The 20,544-nt window shown below is 34.0% G+C and overlaps 1 pseudogene; it reads left to right on the top strand.

Moving 5' to 3' along the window:
* LOC148755125 (small ribosomal subunit protein uS2B pseudogene) overlaps window positions 1-10,999 on the top strand; it is a 79,546-nt pseudogene extending 68,547 nt beyond the window's left edge.
* The last annotated feature ends 9,545 nt before the right edge of the window (window positions 11,000-20,544 follow it).

The raw sequence follows: 20,544 nt of genomic DNA, 5'->3' as shown, positions 1-20,544 counted from the left end.
ATAAAGACTCCACCAAAAAACTATTAGAAACAATAAACAAAATATAGTAAAGTTGCAGGATACAAAATCAATGCACACAAATCCACTGTGTTCCTCTATACTAATAATGGAATTTCAGAAAAAGAAAAAAATCATTTTAAAATTGTAACAAAAATAATATAATTTCTAGGAATAAAAAGTTAACTAAGGATCTCACACCCAATTTCTAAAATATAAAATGAAGAAAGCTTTGGGCCACAAAACATTTAAAACTCATTATTATACTAATCATGAGATCAACTGTATGCCTATCATACTTATTCAAACATCTATGCAGATTAAGAGGTCTTTGATTAAGGACTAATAGTGTGGTTTACAGTAATCTTTTCAATTGGACAAAACACTTCATGGAAAAGAAACTAATCATTTTTCCTACTCTAGCACTGTGGGCTCAAGGTATCTGAGATTAAACCATAAAAGGAGGCATCGGGATGGAAAAGCAAAGATGAATATCCTTATGAGAAGTAGATTACTAAAATTATCGTGAGTGTGATTATTGTCTTGGAGTGCTATCTATAATCAAATAAATAAACAGAAAAGCTAATTAAGTTTTAAGGAGTGTTATATTGACCGGTCTACATTAATCAAGAAGTAAGAATTTTTGAGATTAAAAGCTGCCTTGGTGCCCCAACAATCTACTGGCAAGATATAGGATGGACATATTTTTCCCTTGTCAAACTACTAAGTCCAAGAACAATGTAAATGAAGGATCTCCCAGAAAGTGGAAACTGGTATTCTAGAGAATAACGGACATGCAAGCTTTTTCGAGGGATCAGAACTAAGGTCTCATCAACTATTTCCCTTCCCTCACCAAGACACAAAGAATCAATTAGATTCTGGACTATGAGCTCAATCTCACAGCTGAATGGAGATTTTTTTCTCACTTGGGAACCTCAGGATAAGTGTAGTTTATGTGAAAAGCAGATTAAACTAAATACTTACTGTCTGTTTAGGAGGGAAGGCTGTGAAATAAATTCATACTATGCTAAAAGTTTGGTTCTCTTGTTTGTTTGTTTCTTTCTTTTTTTAACTCTTATTCATTTTAATTGTGTTTTTCTGGGACCCATCAGCTCCAAGTCAAGTAATTGTTTCAGTCTAGTTGTGGAGCGTGAATCTCACAGTGGTGCATGTGGGGATCAAACTGGCAGCATTGTTGTTAAGAGCACTGCACTGTAACCAACTGAGCTAACCAGCTGCCCCATCTTATTTTTGGATACATGACAGGAATACATTTTCCCAGCATCATTAATAGAGGCCTACACGTGGGAATTCTTTTAGTGAATGAAATGTGAGTAGGCATGAATGATATCTGTCATGGCTGAGCAGAAGCTCTGAGCTCCCTTCCCTCAGTAGTGATGTCATTGGAAGCATACATTGAAAGGGAGCAGCCATCAGCCTAGATCTTGGATTGGCAACCATGAACAGAAGCCCTTGCCAATCTGCATGCAACAGAAGTATGAATAAAAATTATGCCTTTAGTTATGCTGCATTGCTTTGATTTGGGGATTGCTCTATATTACCGTAGCAAACCTATAAATTTAGCCTATAAAATGGGACACAGAACAAATATTCTTTATTTTTCTATTTAAGAAAAAAATGATAAAGGTAAAGAGTTATATTCCATATATACTCTTATTATATAAATGAACTAATGACCAAAGCAAAAGCATAAAGTGTTGGGCACGTTAAATTGACCTTTTAGTTCAACTCATTGATTCATGTAATAAAATTGCATTAGCCAGCCTGTTTTCTCTTTGATTTTTATTATAGATAGGGACAAAAGGAGTGTGTGAGATCATTAACAAATGATATAAATATATCATGATAAAAGTAGGCAAAGTGCTATTGTGAGAAGGCAGAGTTCTGTTTTTGTTTCTAAATAACATAAATTGTTAATTTGAAGTTTCTGTTGCTAAAAACACACCTAAAATCTGGGGTTAAATATCCAACTATAGTTTTAATTACACAGATTAGCTTGCAAGAAAATAAGAATCCTCAAAATGAGACAAAAGTTAAAGCTCCAAATGCATAATTTCATGATGCGGTGCCTGTACATGTTTGCCTGTTTTATTAACAAAGAAGCTTGTACTCAATAGCTATAATATGTGTGTGCTGAGGGGAGGGGGATAGATGGAAGATGATAAAGTCTTGGGACAATCCATGATACAGAATTTTGTAACTGAGGGTGGAAATTATAAGGAATTATTGTAAGGTGAAATATCCAAGTATAGTCTTATGTTATATACATTATCATCCCTCTTAATGAATGAACTTTCTGATTATTGCCCACAAGCAATCCATAAGCAGCAAATTATTCTTTCTCTGGACCATACACCTATCCCAAAAGTAGCTCCACTTCATCTTTTCAAACTCCCCTTATCAATGGCCAATGTAAACTATTTTAAAATAACTTACATCTTTCTTCTTCAAACTCATCGTAAAACAAAGCTGCATCAATCCCAGGATGGCGGACATCTTTGTATTCTCCATCTAGCCCTACTGCTGGTGGATAAAACTGCATGCTCCAGGAGCTGACCAGTTTTCTGGCTAGCATGTGGCTCAATAAACAATTTTTTTAGAAAACTTTTGGCTTCCAAGTTATGGTTTACCACTTTAAATTCAGGAATCACTGTGAGTTTTCAGCATGATAAATAAAAATAATTTACACCTAGGCATCATCATAATTAAAGTATACAAATGGAATAAAAGATCAAACTGTATGTAAATTTTAAAAAGTGCATATTACCTCCAAAAAAATGACAATTTGGCTGATACCTTCTTGAACAGCAAGAAGGATAAGAAGCTAGAATACAGTAAAACATCTCTTCAAATTCCTGGAAGACAATTACTGCTCTCTCACATATCTATATCAAAATAAACGTTAAGAGAAATGTGGAATAATGATGTTAAATAGAAAGTTTAGCACTAGCAAACCCTCATTTTAAAAACTAGTAAAATATGCATGCAGAAAAAGAAAATACAGCATATTAATTAACTACAAAGGAATAAATGTTTTCTTTAAAAGTAACAGCTGAGGGATGTGTGAATAAAAGATCAGGTTAGCAAAGAGAAAGAAAATGAGGAAGAGAGTAGGCGTGAAAAGAACCATATTTCAGATATGTGAAAGGTCATCATGAGGTCCAGGAATGGGATCAGGGAACAGACCTGGAGGATATATATGTAGATTCAGTATCAACAAGTCCTGGGGAGATAGGGAAAGCTTTTAGTTTGATTTGTGATATTCTGATTGTGTTACCGAAATACAGATATTGTAGCAATTCTGTGGATAGATTGTAAAGGGGAGGCAAAAACACACATAAAGGCAAACTTTGAACAAGAATAATGGAAGTGTGAATTAATGTATTTAATGTTTTCTATTAGTTTCAGGTATACAAAATAACATAATGATTAGACATTGCAATTGTATACAGCAATAGCAAACTACCAGAAAGAGAAATTAAGAAAACAATCCCATTTACAATTGCATAAAAAATAAATAAAATACTTAGGAATAAATTTAACTAAGTAAGTAAAAGGCCTATACTCAGAAAATGATAAGACTTCGAAGAGAGAAATTAAAGAAGATACAAATAAATGGAAACATACACCATACTCATAGATATGAAGAATTAATGTAGTTAAAATGTCCATACTGCCTAAAGCAATGCATAGATTCAATGCAATCTCTATCAAATTGCCAATGGCATTTTTCACAGAACTAGAACAAATAATCCTAGTATTTATATGGAACTGTAAAAACACCCGAAATAGCCACAGCAGTCCTAAGAAATAAGAACAAAGTGGGAGGTATTATACGACCCGTCATCAAATCATACTGCAAGTTTATAGTAATCAAAACATCATGGTATTGGCATAAAAACAGACACATAGGTCAATGGAACAGAATAGAGAGCCCAGAAATAAATCCATGCCTATATGGTCATCTCATCTATTACAAAAGAAGCAAGAATTTACATTGGGGTAAAGACAGTCTATTTAATAAATGGTGGTGGAAAAACTGGGTAGATATATGGAAAAAAAAAAAAATCAAACAGGACCACCTTCTTATACCACATACAAGAATAAACTCAAAATGTATTAAAGCCTTAAAGGTAAGACCTGAAACCATAAAACTCCTAGAAGAAAATATAGGAAGTAAATTCACAGACATTATCCTTAGTAATGTTTTTACTGATATATCCCCTCAGTCAAGGAAAGCAAAAGAAAAGAAAAATAAACACATGGGACTACATCAAACTAAAAAAAATATTTTTTCACAGCAAAGGAAACCATCAACAAAACAAAAAGACATCCTAGTGAATGAAATTTGTATAAAATTTGGAACAGCAAAGTTTTGAAATGAATTTGTAAAAACAGAGAGGGAAACAGTTATAATTTTTTTTTTCCTTTTCTTTTTTTTACCTGAGTGTCTTGGAGGATATTGATTAAATTTATTGTGGAAGGAATAATGAAAGGGAAAAAAATGATGTGGGGTGATTAATAGAAATGGGGAAAATGCTTAACTGTTTTATGTGGTAAGTATATAAAGAGGAACAAGATCATCCCTTAATTTTCACATGTATAAAGAAGAAGATTGACAAATACAAGTTATATATCACAGGATGAAGGGCTATTTTATGCAAAAAGTATAATGACAGCAAGAAGATATAGTGAGTCTAAATAATGGTGGTTTGACAAAGTGATGTTTCATAAGATTTCTGTTCTTGAAGAAAATATCAGAGCTCAAAGTTTCCTATTCTTCCATATATACAATCATGGAAAAATCTAACCTTAGTAGTGATATTTTTACATTTTTATTATTGAGCTAAACATTTTAATTATGGCAAGATATAAGGTAGACTAATACTTTATATGTGAATAAAATATCAAATAATTTAGAAGACTTTTTCTGTATACCTGACCTATGGGAAAAATAGATTTATTTATTTATTTATTTATTTATTTATTTATTTATTTATTTATTATTATTATTTTTTTTACTTAGGATTATTGCAAAGAATCCAAACACAAACCACCAAGAGAAAACAATTTAGTGTTTTGGTGGCTGTTTATGTAACTTGGTTACCACTTCTTCGCAAAGTTCAGAGGTACTAATTTCATGTCCTAGGCAGTGACAGCAGAAATAAAACTTATCAAAGGTGTCATCTTCTAAAGATGCAACCTCTATCTTATATGCATTGAGGGACCCTCAATTGTTTACAAATATCTTGTAGTGAAGATTTCCAGATCTACTTGATTTGATTTGGCTGGGCTCCCTCTTACTGAGGTGCACTGACTATCAAACAAAATATTTTTTTTCTTTGTAGGCTATATCAAAAATGAAAAAGCTGGGTGATATCTCGATAGGGGAAATGACACATATGGGCTGTATAAATGTCAGTCTACAGCCCCTTCCCTAGACTGTTTTTCATCCGCCAGCTCTGTTAATGTTGCCTGCTCAGGATTCCTTTTTCTTTGAAGAATTGAACATTACCAAATGGGAGCTACTTCACTCTGGCCTTCCTTTATGCCTCACTGGCATGGGGGCCCCAAAGACCTGTCTCTTGCCTATAGGTGGGAAAACTGCTCCAATTTTTGCTCTAGAACTTGTTTGTGTTTCTACAGCTGAGAATACATTTCTGCTTAGCTTTTTTCCTCTATTTTTTCCTGTTTCCTCAATTTCCTTTCACCAGAAAGCATTCTCCAAATACCACTTGAACAAAAATTCTCCACCTCAGCATCTGCTTCTAGAGAATAATTGACCTAAGTCAGTAATATTTCTTTTTCCAAAGTGGGCAGTCCCGTTCAACATTAGTACATTTAATTAAAAATCCGTCCAGGCAACATTCCAGAAACTTTTGGGTTAAAGCTCCTTGGATTTTCTGACCTATCCCCTTGCTTTGGAAGTTAGATTTCTCCACGTTGCTGTCATGTAATTTAGGGAAGTAAGAGTAGATATGGGTGTACAATGGTTCAGAGCTATGGCAATGTATGAGTCTCTCTGAAAAAGAGCAAATATTCCAGGGAGGTGATATCAATATGCCAACTAAACTAACCCCAATTTATATATATGATTATTCAAAAAGCTAAATAAGTTTTTTTGGACAGCTATTGCAATGGAGGATTGAGTGCTGACCATCGTATTTTGTTGTTGTTGGAATAAAATTTTCCTGGCTAATTTTATGATAGAAATAGAATCCATTATGGATTAAAAACCTAAGTTTAGTCAATAGCGTAGAAAAAGTAGTTGATAAATTTCAACATCTCTTCATGATAAAAACACTGAGCATATTCTTTACTTCACTTGATACAGAATATCTCCAAAAACCCACGGCTAACATTAAACTTATATTGAGAAACTTGAGAGTTTCCCACTAAAATCAGGAACAAAGCGAGGATGTTCCCTCTCACTTCTACTTTTCAATCTCATACTAGATGTTACAGCTAGAAAAGAAAGGAAGAATTAGAAAGGAAGAAATATAATAATATTTGTTGTCAGACAACATGATATTCTATGTGAAAAATCCAAAATTATCTATAAAAATATCTCTTGGAATTAATCGATCATAACAAAGTCGCAAGATACAAGGTCAACCTTTAAAAAGTCAATCACATCCCTATATACCAGCAGTAAATAGGTGGACTTTGAAATTAAAAACACAATACCATCTACATTAGCACTGAAGAAAATAAAGTACACATAAATCTAACAAAATACGGACAGGATTTATATGAGGAAAACTCCAAAACTTTAATAATAATAATAATAATAATAATAAAATGAAGAAATATATAAATGGAAAGATATATTCCAGGTTCATCTAGACTCAATATGTCAGTTTCTCCCAACTTAATCTACAGATTCAGGGCAATCTCAATCAAAATCACAGCAAGTTATTTTGAGTATATCAAACAACTGATTCTAAAGTTTACATGGAGAGGTAAACGACTCACAGTAGTCCAAACAATATTGAAAACAAAGTTGGAGGACTGACACTACCTGACTTCAAGACTTAATATAAATATATGGTAATGAAGACCATGTGGTACTGGTGAGAGAATAGACAAATAGATCAATGGAACATAATAAAGAGCCCAGAAACAGAGCCACATGAATATGGTCAACTGATTTTTAACAAAGGAACAAAATCAGTAAAATAGAGAGAAGACAGTCTTTTCAACAAATGTTATTAGAACAACTGGGCAACCACATGCAATAAAAATGAAACTAGACATATACATTAACCCCGTCACAAAATTTAGCTCCAAATGGATCACAAATGTAAACTGAAAACACAAAACTATAAAACTCCTAGAAGATAACATAGGAGAAAACCTAGATGTCCCTCGGTAGGTGAATGGACAAACTGGTATGTCCAGACAATGAAATATTATTCATAACAACAACAAAAAAAGCTATTAAGCCATGACATGACTGACATGGAGTAACCTTAAATTCATATTGATTAGTGGGAGAATCCAACAGAAAAAAACTACATATTCTATGATTTCAAATATGTGACATTCTGGAAAGACAAAATTATGGAGGCGGTGAAAAGATTAGGGATTATCAGGGATTGGATAAAGATAAGCAGTGAATATAATGAGAACAGAGGATTTTTATGGCAGGGAAAATACTCTGGATATACTACAATGAAGGATACATGTCATTATATGTATATTCTATATATATATTCCATATATATTATATTATATATAATATATTATATATGACATATGATATAATATATAATATATAATACATTATATAATATAGTATATTACATATAATATGGCATTATATACATATGTATATATACATATATTATATTATATTATATTATATTATATTATATTATATTAATCCATAGAATATACAAAACCAAGGTGGATTTTGGGTGCCAACGATGTGATTCTGTAAGTTCATCAATTGTAATACATGTACAACTTGTGTGGGGATGCTGATAATATAGGAGACTATGCACGAGGAGGGCAGGGGTTATATGGGAAATCTCTGTACATTTCCCTTAATTTTTGCTGTGAACTAAAAACTACTCTAAACTATATATTCCATTAAAACACATATGTAGGGAGACAGTACATACAGAGAAGAGGCTTAATTTTCTTGTTTTACTGCTGAGTTCAGATTCTGGGAGACATGAAGAAAGAAGCAGATAGTTGTAAAAATGGAAAAAATCATTATATAATGTGAAGGCATGCTGGTCTTTTTGAGAGTCCAGATGTCAAGATATTTGGGGGAGTTTGACTTTTTTGTAGGGTATGAGATAACCTAGAATGTAGGTCATGATGAGAACAGTTCTCATGCAAAGTTAGGGAGTTAGCCATAATGGTCATGTAAGTGTAGGTAGCTTTGCTAATTATAGTTTCCTTTAAGGACTGGATTCTTAAGCAGGACATTTGAGAGCAGGGGTAAAGGAAAATGGAAGTCTCCGAAGTAATATAGTGAGCTCTCTAGTTCTTGCTTCAACCCTGCTATTTTACTAACTCTGAGAAGGCAAGAAACAAGAGAGCCGTATAATTAATGCTAAAACCCAGCAGCTGAGGCTGAGGAACAACTTAATAATATTTAACTTCTATTGTTTTTTTGTTTGTTTGTTTGTTTTGCTATCCTTCCAATTAAAAAAATGTGTGGAAGGATAACAAAAGAATAAGCAATAGACGTTTGAACAAATTCATTTTATCTGAAAATCATTGAAATGCCTCACTGTAAAAAGAATTGAGTGGGAAATACTACAACAGACTGTTCTTGCTAGAAAAAAAACCAGTTACTACTTTGACCATGATAGGAATGTGACAGTTTAATCTATTTTCAGATATTATATATAGTACAGAAAAGTAGGGATGCAGAGAAATTTTACAAAGTATAATATATATGATAAAATAGAACTTCAAGGACATATGTGTTACAATGTTTTCAATGTAAGTGACATAATATTAAAATTATCATTTAAAAGCATCATAGCTTTCTATGTAAATAACAGTACAAAACATAAAGATATCAACACATCTGGCAAAAGATAGTGCAACAGGATCAAGTAGGCATGAGTCAATATTATAAGAATAATGAATATTACGAAGTTTGCCTGGTTTAAAATATTTTTGACTGTGTATCTTTTCACAAATATTGCAATATTGGGGTACAGGAACCAAAACATACTCATCTCAATTTTATTTGGGGTTTCACTTCAGCTATTTTGAGTATATGAAACAGTTTATTAATTAAAAAGAAAAGTTTACTTTCAAATAGTATTACAACTTGTTTAACAATACGTAATGAAAAGTATGTATACTAATATTTTTATTATTATCAGAATCATAAAGTATTTCAGAAATGGAAATATAAAACCTTTATTCCTTGCATGGGTTAGTTTTATAAAACATAGAGTTGATTAAGTCATTTAAAAATGTATTTCAGAGGTTGACCTCATATTTTAAAAAGTCCATATACTATGAAGTGCAAGGATTCAAGAAACCATTACCATACACACCTTCACACACACACACACACACACACACACACACACACACACACACACACATTTTTTGGGTGGGTTTTTATATTATAACTCTGAGTTCTTATGCTTTTGGAAAGTTGTCTGTAAGGGTTTCATTAGTACAAACCATATCAAATTATAACTTGTAGATGTGAATGCTATTTCTTGCTCTACTAGTTATCAAATTTATCACCTTAGACATATTATTACCCTCTGAATATCCTTTCTATAGCAGGGATAATAACTATGCCTATGTCATCACATGCATATTGTGATAATTTAAAAAGAGCTTGAAAATGGCCTATGGTATAGATATACAAGAGAATGTTTTAATAATTATGAAAGGCAATAGAAGTTTCAAACAGGCTTTGCTTTCTCCTGTATTGCCTGGATTCTTCTAGAAAGCGTTATTAAATACCCATAATTCTTAGACATGTAAGTTTTATGTAAGGCTTGTGGTAACCACAAAGCAATAACCTATAACAGATACATACATGTAATAGATACAACCTCTATTAGAACAATTATATGAAGTTGTTCTAGGGTCCTGTTCTAAATTAAAGGAAAACTGTCACAAAACCGTCACTAAACTGTTTAGTGCCCTTGATATTCTACAAATTAAGGAGGGGGATATACTCAAACTCCTTGCAGCAGGACCCCACTTAGGCAGCACCGACCTTGACTTCCAAATGGAACAATACATCTACAAGAGGAAAGTAATAGTATCTACCTTAATTCTGGAGAGAACCTTGGAGAATCTTCTACTGGTAGCTCATGCCGTTGTTGCCATTGAAAACCCAGATGATGTCAGCATCATATCCTTTAGGAAGACTGGCCAGTTGTTCGTTGTGAGTTGTTTGTTGCTGCCACTGGAGCCACTACTATTGCTGGTTGCTTTGCTTCTGGAACCTTCACTAACTGGGTCCAGGCAGCCTATGGGAGCTGCAACTTCTGGTGATTACTGATCTCAGGGCCCACCTCCAGCCTCTTTCAGGGGTCCTATGTTAATCCTCCTACCATTGCTCTGTGTAATACAGAAGCTCCTCACCGCTGTGTGGCTTTGCCATCCTAGAACACCACCACACCACACGGTGGATTTGCTGTGGCTGGACGCTGGCCTGGGAGGTTCTGCGTATATGCAACACCAGCTGGTCTCCGTGAACAGGTGCAGGTGATTCCACCTGATTTCTACTTCCACAGAGGAGCTGGGGAATCTGAAAAGGAAGAGCAGGCTGGGGCTGAAATGGCTATGACCAAGAAGGAATTTCAGGGTGAATGGATTGCTCCAGCTCTGCAGTTTCCTGCTCCTCAACCCAAGATTGCAGACTAATCTGAAGAACAAATGTACTTCGGGCACCTATCCTGCAGTACCCTGCTGAAGACTGGGGCATGGGCCTGCCACTGAAGACCGAGCTGCAGCTCCCACTGCTCAGGATAGCGAATAGGTAAGAACGACCACTGGTCTTAAGCTGTTCCTCCACAGACTTTTAAACAGAAAATGGAAATGAGGTTGACAGAAACAAAGCCGTCCCCCATCCACAAACAACAACAGCAAGCAAACAAACAAGCAAACAAACAAAACAACAGAAAAAAAAAACAAAAAAACGGCTTCTTTGCTATAGTGCTGTGGGACTTGTCAATGCAAACCTTGTTGGCATTAACTGTTTGGTGTTTTGGGGGCCAGCCCTTGGGTAGAAGTGTTAAAAGTTGGTGCACTAGGTGTGTTGTTCAAACCCTTTGCTCTTCAGAGAGAAGGTGGGAGTTGGTGTCCCTCCTGATTGTATGGCACTGTGTGAGGGGAGGGGTTTATGATGAGAGCGTGTCTCAGCCTTTTCTATTAATTTTGATGTTGGTATTGTTTTAAATACTCATTTTTTAGGACTCTTTCAGCTAGTTTCTGCATTTCTCTCAGGGGAGTTATTATTTCACCATGTTGGTCCCTCTGTCTCTGTTTTATTAAACAGATAATTCACGAATCCTGACTTTTATCACCAAAATTTTAGATCTTGCCTTATTTCTTAAAATATGCTGGCGATTAAAAACACATCTGACAAACTGATGTTATCCTTGGATTCCCATATATTACCTAGAATACACTCTGTTTGGAAATGTAAAATAAACTGTAAAGATTACATGAATAATACAAAAATTTTTAAGTATGTGGCCTGAACTTTCTTTAGGACTATAATCACTTTTTGTTGTAATATTCTGTCCTTGATAAAGGATTCCCTAAAAATTCATAACTCTCTGTTTAGTATTCTACTATCTACCAATCAGATTATTTTAGACCACTCTGCTTTTTCATAATTTCTGAGAGTAAATGATCAAATATAAGAACTAAGTAGCACTTGACACCCAAAGATAGCTAAGTACTTAGCTATAAGTAGAAACATATTACATATAAACTAATTAACCAAATAGCAAGTCACCTGAAAAGTGATATTGTTTGAACTCAAATACCTTACTGATATCCAGAAGTTCAAAGTTGCATATATTTTCTTACATCTTCCAATTTTTAAAATAATAAGAAGCATGGATTATATTAGAAATCACTATTTTAAGCTTTCACGTAGGGACCTGGGAGATGAAGGATAAGGAAGACTCTGGTAATGTGACATTTTCTCCAATAACCTTCCATATCTATAAATGTATTTAAGAGAAAATCTGAATGCGTCAAAAATTCTTTATTATACTGAAAAGGGGGAAAATAAAACTAGAACTCAGGTCTATAACATCGCCAAGTTTCTATTTACTCATCATCATTATTGTAGTAACAGCAAAAGTAAGCACTACTTAAAAGCAGGATTTATTTAATTACTTTCTGCATTACTTCTTAGTTAAAATCAAATTTTAATTTCCTAAATGCCTATGCTGCTACAAAAGAAATAAGACTAAAGAGTTGGGTCATGGAGAGAACAACAGATAAAAAAAGCATAAAATAGGTTTTTATGCTTTTTTTCACAGCTAAAGGAAATATTAGCATATACTGACACATAGCTTTGCACACTGTAATACCCTTTTAATAGAAACATATTCTGAGCATCACAGTTTTCTTATTTAATGCAGTAAATGTCATGGTCGTTCTGTTATTTAAAACAGATCATTTCCCACATGTTCCAGCAGGTGGCAGCACATTGTCATTATTTGAATCTCACTTTAAGCTTAAAATAGACGAAACTAAATGGTAAAAACACAAGAATACAGGTTATTTTAGAAATATTTCCATGAAAAATGATAGTTATGTTGAGAGAGATGATAAAATCAAGGAAGTAGAGAAGAAAGAATGAGAAAATAGGGTATTTGGAGGCCGTAGTGCAGTCTGGGGACTGCATTCTCCCATGTGGTTTGCATGGCACAGTGAAGAGTTTCTAGGCAACAGTTGAATTCTGTAGTTACTGAAAAACTGATGCATAGGAAAGTACCTGACAAGATTTGTATTTTAGAAATTTAAATTGCATGAGAAGAATAATCCATGGCCAAGAGTGAGAAAAATAAGTGAGAAGGAAGGGAAATGAGTGAATAGTCTTAATTATCAGAGAAAGAGTTTTTAAAGCCTGATTTAATCTCTGTTCTCATTATTGTTTAGTACAGGTTTTCCATTTCTTTATGATTCTGTCCTGGTAAGTGTTATGCAGGTGTGTAGATGTGTTTCTAGGAATGTGTCCATTTCTTCTAGGGTATGCAATTTGTTGGCATACAATTGTTTATAGTGGTATCTTATGATCCCTTGTTTCTCTGTGCTATCAGTTGTAATGTCTCCATTTTCCTTTATGCATTTTATTTGTTTTTCTCAATGCTTCATATAAAAATATGTGAAAATTTCTGTTACTTGATATTCTAGCCTCATTTTAATATGCAGCGTGGCCCGTGATCTGGGTCTCACCAAAGACACCCCTCATAGACTCCAGTTGGTAGCTGATCAGGGGAGGCATCAGGACAACAATGGGGCAGCAGCAGCTATATCCAGTTACTAGAGGTGCAGTTGTAGCTCTTTGCGAGATGGCATCAAAGCCCTATGTTGGTGAAATCAGTGCTGTAAGCTGTATTGTCTGACCCCGTGGAAACAAGAAGGAAAACGATTTAAACCCAAGAGAACCCCATAGTTTAACAGATGCTGGCAATGCCCCACCACTGTCTCTTCGATCTTTTATATGCTCCAGGTGATTTCCATCAGCCACATTCTGCATCCATGATACTGAAAGGCCCATTTATCTTGGAATTTTGGAAAAGCTAGTCTCCTACACAGCTTTGACAACAAGATACATATGCCAAGGAATTATTTACCAGACAGAATTACATTTCTTTTAACAAATAATCTGCACTGGTGGGACACATTTTTATTGTCATGAGCTTAGTTTACTTCACTCAAAAACCATTATATTTTCAACTATAGTAATTGCAAAAAATGTGGTTAAATTTAAAGATAACAGCATATCTTGATGTCTAATGGAAAGCTAACATTTGTTTATATGACATTCGTAATTGACAACTATTTCCACAAGAGTTTGATTCTTAGTTCTTTCAAACCACATTATGTAGGCAGTGGTCTCCCATAGCTACATATAAATAAGTGTTTGTATATGTACCCAAAACATTTAACATATATAGATACTTATTGTTTCTAATGGTAAAATCTTACCTAAAGAGTTTGTATTTATTAACACTTTCAGATAAAAATATAAAGTGAGAATCCTCCCATTTTTTATTCTATTTTTTTATATGAAGCCGACCCAAAATAGCTGAAATGAATAACAGCCTAGTTCTCAAAAGTAACCCAAAAATTGGAATTTTAAATTGTACCACTATGTGAAAAAGTACATATCTAGATATGCAGTCAATTTTTTCTTCAGGTTAGAAAGAGTTGACAAAACCGATTTTAGAGTACGGATTCTTGTCATCTATCAAATAGCAGTAGAAATTCAAGAAGAAGTAAGTAGGCCTTTATTATTATAATAATTTGTTGCTAAAGGACAACTCTCTCTTTCCCTGGCTTCTTCTAGTGACCTTCCAACCTCATGACAGAAATATCTATCCGAAGCCAAAACAAGGGGGGAAACATACAACTCATATACAGCATACGTGACAGATACATTTTGTTGGATAATATTTTCAAACATTTCTAATGACATTTCTATTAGTGAGCATGGTTTATCCGTATTGAAAATGGATTCTGTAGTTGTCAGCCTTCTCAACTCTATCTTCATCCCAAATATTGATGTTGGTGGAACTAGACTTTTATTGAATCTTGAAAGATTCCACTACTTTCTCTGATTGGAAAGTGTGTGAAAATGGGATGAGGATAACCCAAATGAGAATAGATGCTATCACTCAATACAGATATCCTGAATCACTTTAGACTCTTAGGCAGAATCTTGACAAAAATTTATTGTATTCTTGTATCTTTCTGTATTTATTACATTCTTAATAGGCCTTAAGAATGTTTTAATTAGGACATTTTTTAAGTCTGTGACCCATAGATCTAACCCATCAGCGGATACTATATAAAAATCATTTGGTTATGACTAAAGTATTTATCCTAAGCAGAAAATAATCTCTGAGTTTCTTAATTCATATTTCTATTTTCTTGTGTTTGATGAGTACATATATAATATATATGTTACATATATGTGTTCAATGTAATTTTAATTGTTTTCCATTTTAATTAGCTTCCGTTTCTGTGTTGTAAATTTTTTCACCATTCTAATACTTAATCATTTATAGCTGTTTTTTTCCCCTACATTTTTCTTTAAAATGTTTTAGAAACTTCTCTTTATCTCTAATAATTAGATATTTTGTGATGATTTTCTTTGATGGTAGTATTATTATTTTTTTAAATTTATTTTGTCCAGCACTTTTAGTAGTCTGAAAACTAAACAGGAATGAAATCAATGTTAGTAGATGACCACAACCAAGAGAGTGATAGCATAATACAAAATTTAACATGTGATTCAAAATTAGGGGAATTTATGAAGGAAAAAAATTGAATTTATTTTAAAATCAGGAATGGGCTCAAACGTGTTTGTACCATTATCTGGGCTTACATGTGTAAGGGCTGGGAGGAAAACACAAAACAAAAATAAAATAGCTGTTACATTTAGAATTTAGGGAAAGCGCCATTCTTGGACTGTCAGCAGATCCAGGACTGCTCAGCGAAGAGGTTATAATTTAGGAATTTTTCTGGTGATGAATATTGAGTTCCACATGTATATTATAAGAATTTTCAGTTAGAGAGCACGAGATAGGAATACATAAAATCTGTGCAGAGAAGTATTAAAAGTGTAGGCAATTATAGTATTATACAAGTATTAAACTATAGAAGTATTAAAAGTGTAAGCAATTATGAGGAAATGGGCCATGAGCAGAGACCCAGAGTTCTGGGAACTTTCAGGTGGTTTACATAAAAAGGGATAAAGAACATATGATATTAGCATGTTGTGCTCAAAAATTATAATAGTGACAACACTTGCTGTTATTGTTGTTTTGTTTTCTTTTGTTTACTTCAATAAATTTTATTTTATAATGTGGAGAAAAGTAACATTACACTATTATATGTAGTACTTAAAATATATATAACTTTTTTTTCATCCATCTCTCCTCAAGATAAATGGTTGTAGTATAGTAGGCACTGCTTTGCATTGATATTGACTTTTAAAAGTGAGTAAAATAAACTCTCCATATTTTCAACAGGCTTAGAATTTTGTAAGGGAGACAGAAATGAAATAACTTTAAAGCAAGTGCAACATTTGTCAATAATGAGTAATGTGTCTTGTGTAAAATCACAGACTGCACCAATTTACTAAAGGCAAAAAATAAAGAAATGAAGATTCCTAACTAAAAAATAATTTAAATTAATATAGAATATCTAGAAATATACATTCAAGATATCATTCTTCCTGTATTTGCTAAGAAATAGACTCATGACTCAAAATACTACTGGTATGAATATCACAGCTACCTTCTTTTGTGTTGCAATGAAAGAGCATACACTTGACTTTTCTAAGGAAGTGAGCCTTTTTTTATATTCCTTGGTGTCATGCTAGGCTAAGGACAGGGGCTGTTTGAATATGGTAAAGGCCGTTTTTCTCCTCCTTCAGCTCACCTCTGAGGATAGAATAAAATACACATAATTCTCAAGTGTCTAAATTATCATACAGTTGAAAGGATTTTACTGGATTTTTTTTTTTTTTTTTTTTTTTTTTTTGGCACCTTCTCTAGTGATGGAAGTGGCAGGCAATAGGTACAGTAGTCATGATTTCTTTTGACTGGGACAAGACTTCTGTAGTACCCTCTAGCCAAATCAACAAGATCCAATATGCCAGCTGGGAATGGAGAATGTCTAGATAGATGGTTTTATCCACATCCATTTTCAGTGCAGGGAGATTGTTTATCTCTACTTCATTATCTCTCCCCACCAAATAAATACCCCAACATCATTGGGGGATGGGGGACACACTTTGGCAGTACCAACAAATGCCTCTATGTTACACAAATATTTCCCAAAAATTGTTTGCCATCCAACTCATTCCTTGCTTTTCATCATCACTACACTCCTTTGTTGATTTCTTCATGTTTCTATGTATGGTGAATAGAGGTACATGACCTTCTTTCAGTTCTTAAATTATAGTGGTTATTAAGCTTTAGTATTCTTACAAGGCCTATGACCATGTTGAAGAAAGCAACTAGCCTAACCTTCCACTGTGAGTGTACATGTAACCATGTCCCACCCTAGGCAGTCCAGGCTCCATCGCACCTAGGAAGACCCTTCTGTTCCTAGTGCCCCTGTGTAGTTTAGCGTGTGTGCATTTTGACTAATTATTTTTGTTTTTTTCCAAGAACAGTAAGTGGGAACTGTGTTATGTTTAAACTATTCATAAAAATGTACCATACTAAAGAGAATGCCATAAGCACAGTTGTAATTTCTATCCTAAAAATAGCAGTTTCATAACTTCATTTAATTTTCTATTCAGGCGTTTATGGGAATTCACCTAGATGCTCATAAATATTTTGCAAGGAAATGAGGACAGGTTGTCTTAAAAAAAAAAAAAAACTTTGCCCACATGATACTTAAACTTGATGCCCAGTGTATGATATCCCCTTTATTTACAAGGATCTAATTTTATTTCTGTGACCATGGGCAGTTTCTGAGCAGAGTCTCCTAATGCAAATTTCTTTTCAGTTTCTTTCAATTCTTCTTTGAGCTGTGATTTGGGAAACCAATTTTCTCTTCTCTCTCTTTGGCCTATTTTGTGCCCTGTAACAAAAATACACAACTTCTCTTTTGTGTTCTACCTCATAGGATAAGATATTTTTTGTTTGTTTGTTTTGTTTGGTTTGGTTTTGCATTTTTAAAATCAGAGAAAATTTTAATTCAAAGATAGAAGAATTTTTTTCCTACTCAGTGACTGGCTGTGTATCAACAAAAGTGACTGATTTAGTTTATTTAGTAATTCATAACATGATGCATACCTAAGTGTGTTGAGCTATTTGACTTTGTATTGTCAGGGTTAAATATTCAAGGGTTTTATTAGGGAAAAGGCTTGATATGGCCCCTGGGAATAAATGGGCAGAAGACTGGTAAGGCTGAGCGATCCATCATGCTGCCTTAAAATTCTGATTCCAAATGAAGAAGAGACAATAGGAATGTATGTGAAAGAGTTCTAGATTTTTCTTTTTTAAGTCTAAGAAATGTTTAAAAGAGATATTAAAGAGTTCTGGAACCAAAGCTGGCTATCTGAGGAGCACTATGTCTTCCGAAAATAGGCAAGCCCTAGTATCCTTGACACTCTTAGTCATTAACTGGGAGCAGTTTGTAAGAAACTTGACATCAGTGCAAATGTGGTTGATGAATTTCAGAGCATAGCAGCTAGGGCCCTTGCTCAATTATGCTCCCATTTGCATGGCTACCAGAGTCCACCATTTATGCTGTACAGATCAGCCTTTCCACATAAATTTAGGAAGCTGCTCTTCTGTGGTTCTCTGAGGTTCACTTTCTTGATAAAAATCTTAGAAGAGTGTTATTGCTATGAACATCAGCCCTCATTGATGCAATTCATCTCAAAGCTGCCTCTGCTACTGTCTCCTACGCCACTGTCCATTCTAAATCCCTCTCAATCTTAGTAATCTCTTCAGAGGTTATGCTGGTTTACTTGGTAATGTGACCCAGAATTTCATTCCTGAATGTTTGATTCATTAATAATCACACCCTTCTTCTTAGTCTAGCATTGTTTCAGTGTCTATTCACAGTTAGAATTGGGGCAAGGAGGTACCAATGGGGCAGAGACAACCTAAGTGAATAACTTGGGTCTACATATATTCTTGCCTGCCCCATTGATCTAAGAATAGCCATTCTCCCTTTTACTGGTCTACTGGTCAAGGTCAGTTATCTCTCTGACATTAAAGTGGCCCCGCTGCTTGCCTTCTGATCACTGGGCACATGGATTCTAAGGTGACCTGTTGGAGGACGTAGCTTATGGTTAAATGGGACCCTTGCTGTGTCCTCAACTCACATGTTATTCTGTGTGGGATTCCGAGTCTGTGAATTAACCATTAGGTAAGGTTCTATTTGGTAGAGCTGTCTGAAGCTATGTGTGCAACAAAAACAAATCAATATATGTAGTAAGTGTCTACCACTATGAAGGAAAAAACAAAAACAAACAAACAAAGAAACAAAACTTCTGGCCCCTCTGGGAACCCACTTTGGAATTCTCCAAGAAGCAGATGCCAAATGAGATTATGTGTGGTTAAATGTGCACGCATTTTATTAGGAAATAATGTCCATGAGAAAAAAAGAAAAGGGGTGGTGAAATCTGGGAGTTGGAAGAATCTGGGTGAACCATTAAATTATAATTCAAGTTTGACCCCAGTGAAGGACAGAGGGAATGAGAAGTGGGTGAAAGCTTTCTAAACTGCAGCACAATCTAGGGAAAGTTCATCAAAGCTACGGAGGATTTCTTAAGTCAAAGATGGCTGTCAGAAGAGTCTTATGTCTTCCAGGAATGGGCCTGGCTTTGTATCCATACTGTACTTAGTCATTGGTTCGGGAGAGATTGTGGAAAGCATGGCCTTGAAGCCAACATGGAAATGGATTTCAAAGCCTAGTAACTAGGCCTTTTGGTCAATCATGCTATCATAGTTGGAAACCTGGCCAGTATATTCTCGTCAATGATATACTTCTTATTCATTAAGACGATACCTCATAAGAGGTGATCAGTACTTACTTTTGGAGTAAATAAATAATAAAATTGATTTAATTGAGATGGTTACAGTGGTATACTTGAAATTAATCTCTTTAGAATTCTGTTTAAAGTCCAGTTTAAATGCAAAATAAACATAATTTTATTTAATAATGACTTAATATTTTAATTAAACAAAATACTATTCAGTCCCCATACAACTTCAATTGCCAGGGCACTTTTAAAATGTAGTTTTGTTGTCGTTTCAAACGAATTTTTCCTTAAAGGATGATACATTTTCATCATTGATGGTGTTCAAATTAATTACTGTGTAAAATGTATGCTTATGTAGAAATATACACTTTACACATAGAAGAACTCGATGTTATAATGGCAGGCAATCAACATGGAGTGAGGTATGATGTTCACGTAATTCTATATAAATTATTTTAATATTAGTTATGTTTTAATATTTAACATAAAACAAAACAGCATATTTTGTGAACTCCTGTAAAACTTATTATGACAACTGTCATAAATGGTCAGCCTCCATTTTACACAAAAGACCACCAAATAATATTGCAAAAACATCTTAGGGACATTCTTTGGGGGGAAAATAATCTTTTGAAGTGCATTTGTGGATACCCTGATTACATACCTCTCTCTAACTTGAGAATTGTTTGAGAAACCACACATACTGCATTTTACTTTCATATATTGTGGATGAGTTATTTTACGTAATATTTTCTTAATATCAAATAAAGACCTATTTAAATTAAAACCCCTGCATATAATTTCATTAGAAAGATATTATTTAA

Source organism: Rhinolophus sinicus, chromosome 16 (assembly GCF_057876585.1).
Source record: "Rhinolophus sinicus isolate RSI-liver-muscle chromosome 16, RSI-T2T, whole genome shotgun sequence".
In the NCBI taxonomy this organism is placed as follows: Eukaryota; Metazoa; Chordata; class Mammalia; order Chiroptera; family Rhinolophidae; genus Rhinolophus; species Rhinolophus sinicus.
This window is presented reverse-complemented; position numbering and strand designations above follow the sequence as displayed.